Here is a 4,984-nt window from a genome sequence, read left to right as displayed (position 1 = left end):
GTACTTGAGTCATCTAATCATAATGGGATCCATAGGCGCTGTACAAATCGACTAGTACTTGAGTCATCTAATCATAATGGGATCCATAGCCACTGTACAAATCGACTAGTAACTGCTACTATCTTGTTTCATTTTGAGTTTACTTACTGATTAACTATTATTTTATTACAAGTTTCAGCTTTTACAGTAAGGAAGATTGTTTTTTAGAACAGTTACGATAGTTTATCTGGTGTTATGATTCTACAGCGAAAGGGTAATCTCTTATATGCTTTGACTTATCTGGTGTTATGGAATTATCAAGTTGTTATTATCCCTAATAAGTGCCCCCAGTGGCACAGCGGTATGCCTGCGGACTTCCAACGCTACCCGTGGTGGGCAAAGCACAGATAGCCCATTGTGTAGCTTTGTACGTAATTACAAAGAAAAAGAAAAAAAGAACCCTAATAAGTACGCTGCAGCCCATCAAGAGTTAATGGAGCAATCACATCAATCATGTGTCATTCGAAATCAACCAATGAATTTAGTTTAATCATGTATCATTCGAAATCAACCAATGAATTTAGTTTAATCACGTTTCATATGAAGTCAACCAATGAATTTAGTTTAGTTTCCTAGATACGAGGTTTAAAGAAAACCCCTTAAAACGTCAATTTTGTTAAATTTGGCGAATTTAAGCACAAAAGTAGGACCTTTTCCATCCAAGTTCACGGCGTTATTTTATTTTTCCTGTTAAAAGTGAGAAACCTCAAGGATCAAATTAAGGAGGAAGGACGCATTAATTCTTAAATTGGGCCCTTACCGTTCTTTCAAACTATACTTATTCTAACACAAAGAAAGCGGACATTTTGCTTACGTCTAACAATATCGCCACCTTTGATTACAGAATCACCAATAAATGCATCCCTCTTCCTTTCTTTTAATGACAATTGATAACAACACGTAATATTGCGATATTTTGAAGCTTTACGCATTATGAAACGTTCCCCATTACACTTTAAGTTAAAAATCTAGAAATGACAAACAAATGTAGATGAATATTTTGCCAGATTTATTGACCGTTTATGATATTAAGTTATGAAAACTGCTGCTCTTTTGGATGTAAGTCAGTGTTGACATATAAGATATCAGTACTATAACTATGGTTTATAAGCCAACAACATTTTTATTGGAAAATAAAAATATAATGTGTTTCGTATAAAGTACCGAATAATAGTAGTAAGAGCACTTGAAAAGTTTGAAGGTCACTAAAAATATTTGCATCAATGACATTGTGTTGAATTGTGTGAAACGAAATATTATAAGAAAATTAAATGGTATCCAACGACGAAATTTTTTATAAAATTAACTAGGATTAATTTTCAGGTATTTGAAGTATTATTACAATTAATTGCGAACGAAAATGTATTTGTATCTAAACTTAAAAGATAGGTTATGAAGACCTCAAAAAACTATAGAATTATAAATTTTTCGAGTTCATTCTCTTTCAAATCAATATCTATAAGCCACTCATTTCAAACACATTTTATCTGACAAAAAAAAAGTAATATCATTTCATTTTCAACCAGTTTTACTCGATTTTTTATTTGTTTTTTCTTTTACTGGATCTTTGAGCTATGATGGTGGTAAACTGTATTCATAGTTTTATATTTAATTCAATCAAAAAGAAGCGTTTTTACCAGTTGCAATACGCAAATCATATATATATAAAACACGAGCATAGGATGTGCTTAACGGGACAAGGTCTTACCTTCTGGTGTTCAGAAATATTAGCACAGGGCAGCGTTGATGTTATAATTCAAATATTCTCTTTGGCTTGCCAGTTCAAGCAAGGCTTAATGTAACTCTGATCGGATTGCTGACTGGTGAAAAACTTTCGACACAGGAGTTTTATGTCAACGTCCAAATGACGTACGAGCATACATTGTGCTTAGTATAAATAGTTACGTAAATGTTCTCCTAGCCGGCAGCTCATGGCTGCTCTCTCTTTAAACAGCGAAGAGGGATCAACTCCACAAGTGCCACTAGTTGTACCACAAATCCACAGGTCGTAAGAAAGGGATTTGCTACAAACAGCTGACAGCCAAATAACACAGTTGCTATGACAACAGACGTGTTCGCACATTAGATTTATCACGTGCAAATGAAATATCTACGTGCGCGCGTGAAATGTGAAAGCACTCTCTCATATCTATATATATCTTATAATGTAACGTGCATCCTGCCTCAATTAGCACCACTTCCGTACCTTGAATACAGCAAAAGCCATTATTTTATAGCATGGTTGGTCGATTAGAAAATGTGTTTGAACCAGAACGTTTTCTTTCTAACTATTTTTATTTTAGAAACCATTTAATAAAAATGTAAAAACATATTTAGGCAGACCATATTCAAACAGTTATGAGGCTCGTAGCTTAAGTTGTTTTTGTAAAACAATATCTTATTTCTGTACAACTTAACTAAAATTAAGTTGTTTAAGTTATGATTTAAAATGTTCATAGGGAAAAGAACAAAATACTTCTGTATAGATTCTGTTCGTTCTTTCAACCACATGCCCCCCCAGTGGCACAGCGGAATGTCTGCGGACTTACAACGCTAGAAACCGGGTTTCGATACCCGTGGTGGGCAGAACACCGATAGCCCATTGTGTAGCTTTGTGCATAAATTCAAACTTTCAACCACTATTGTTAGTGTTTGTCCAATACATAAACAGTTTATATTTAATATTTTCTGTAATTTGTGTTGTTGTTTTTCTATACAAGTATACATATCAATATATCTTTATATGTAGGACTTATTAATCGTTTTAATATGTTACACAAAATTGAATACTTTATAGTAACTAACAAACGTGTCCGTGCTCCGCTGCGAGGTTCAAAACCCCTATCATGATTCACTGAAGCTACACTGTAACGATCAAACTCCTTCACTATCCACAGTTCGTTCTGTAGTTACTCCAAGAGAGGTTCTGTATACATGAAGAACTCAAACTCATTAAGACACTTGTTCGTGATACCGAGTACGTGTGCTAAGATTAACCCCACTAGATTGTCGACTCTTGGATCTCTGGTCGATCTTTTGTTCAAGTGACCTGTGAGGATCAGGTACAACCTGGACTTTTACCTCCGTCTTTGACAGTTGGTTTAGTTTTTTACTGTTATGGATGAAGCCCAGATCAGTACTCCGGTATAATTCGGCCCAGTAACTAGGAAGACCCGTTATTACATCATGCAGCTACTTCATTCGCGCTACAATTGTTCGTTGGCACACGCGAGTAGCCCCTTTCAGCCCATGTCCATGAATGTATAACGTAGATTTTTCTTGTTTTTTGGTAAATATTTTGCTTTTTTTTCGTTTGTTGTCAACATAAAGTTTTGTTCACACAAACAGTTCCATAAGTATCGATGGAAAAACATGCAGCACTAATCTTATTTTTACATGTAAAACCCTTCTAGCTACTGGTTTGCCTAGTAGTAGTAGGTGGCCATAGGTTACATAAAGAGTTTACTATATTTAGTGGTCAGAAGTACTTAGGTCTATTTCATCATGCATGATAATGTTTTTCAGGGTTCTGAATAATGTATTTTTGTTACGAGTTTTGTAGAAGTAATTTATTGATCTATTTTGGAGTCTGTCTGACAACATGAGGATGTTTACATAACTGTGTACGAAGGTTGTGTTTGTGTATCTAGGAGCTCTGTTTACTTTGGTAATTATTAAATTTTGGATTGTCTGTATCTTATGTATATATGATTTGGTTACTTTTAGCTATGCTGGGCAGACATACTCTACCACTGAACGTGTGTATGTTCCATAGATTTTGAGTATGTTTTTGGTTGTTGCGCCTCTATTGTTGTCATTCATGACATCGTACGCAAATCACTCTTTGCCAAATTTTATTTCTAATTTCGTTTATATTTTTATTCTAACTTAACTTTAAGAGCTAAATTGTTAGTGAGGATATGAACACAGTTTCAAACATGGTGCTCTAGGCGTCTTGATGGAGGCCAGGAGGACAAAATCATACTTGAATGACGTTCCAAGAGCATTTTGACCCCATTTGGTAGCTATCCCGAGTCCTCCAGCTAAGTCTGGTCCTGTTATCCCCAGAACTGTTATATGAGTTAGCTAGACATACATACATACATACATACAAAGCTACAATATGAATTAATACTAGTTACTAGTTGTATAGGTTTTAAAACGATTTTTAATTCCTACTTTCAAAATCTATCCAACTAGTATCATTTTACTTGTTTCTGTACTTTTTATTGCAGCATATATTTTGTTTTGGATAATTCTTATAGCCGTTCTACGCATATCTAATGATCCCTACTTTTCATTAAAATTTTATTTTATTTTCTTATTTATTTGTTCATTTTTGGAATGAATACAACATCTGTAAACTTTCAGTGTAGCCATATCTCTGATAGCTATAACCTTTAAAATGAATTAAATCCACAATCACAAGTTTATAAAATTTGATCCTTACTCTGGCCAACAGAAAATTATAAAGCTGCCAAAGTAAGGATTAAATTTTATAAATTAGTGTCTGGGGTTTTAATTCGTGTTTCATTAATTTTTGCAGCAGGATCTCTACCTCGTTTTAAAATTCATAAATGTTAATACTCTTGTTTATTTACTTTTTATGTTATACCTGTATAAAGTATATACTTTAACTTTAGAAACTGTCGATATGTAGCGCCATCTGTTGGGTTGAATTGAGTTGAAAATATATTTAAATACGTGCATGTTATGTTTACCATTTATATTATACCTGTATATATATATATGGATTTTTATCGGAGTCTCAAAAGCAGATACACACAGACCATCAAGTAAGCTGGAGAAACCTTGTATCGATGGTCTGAGCCATCTTGGCGCTAGCCCCACTGACGTGATCAGGTAGGTAGTAGACAGAAAAGCTGCTGTTTTAGAAATTTGTGAATTGTTATACCGGAAATGTTAGTGACCTTTTTAGCATTTT

General features: G+C 34.1%; 1 protein-coding gene across 3 annotated transcripts in view; it reads right to left on the bottom strand.

Moving 5' to 3' along the window:
* Nucleotides 1-1,971, bottom strand: part of LOC106461636 (vitamin K-dependent gamma-carboxylase-like) — a 52,270-nt gene extending 50,299 nt beyond the window's left edge. For all 3 annotated transcript variants that reach the window (XM_022388641.1, XM_022388642.1, XM_022388643.1), the window contains exon 1: nucleotides 1,748-1,971. The gene's annotated coding sequence lies outside the window, so the exon portion shown is untranslated. The remainder of the gene's footprint in view (nucleotides 1-1,747) is intronic.
* Nucleotides 1,972-4,984: the final 3,013 nt, after the last annotated feature.

The sequence above is a fragment of the Limulus polyphemus genome, unplaced genomic scaffold (genome assembly GCF_000517525.1).
Source record: "Limulus polyphemus unplaced genomic scaffold, Limulus_polyphemus-2.1.2 Scaffold1002, whole genome shotgun sequence".
In the NCBI taxonomy this organism is placed as follows: domain Eukaryota; kingdom Metazoa; phylum Arthropoda; class Merostomata; order Xiphosura; family Limulidae; genus Limulus; species Limulus polyphemus.
This window is presented reverse-complemented; position numbering and strand designations above follow the sequence as displayed.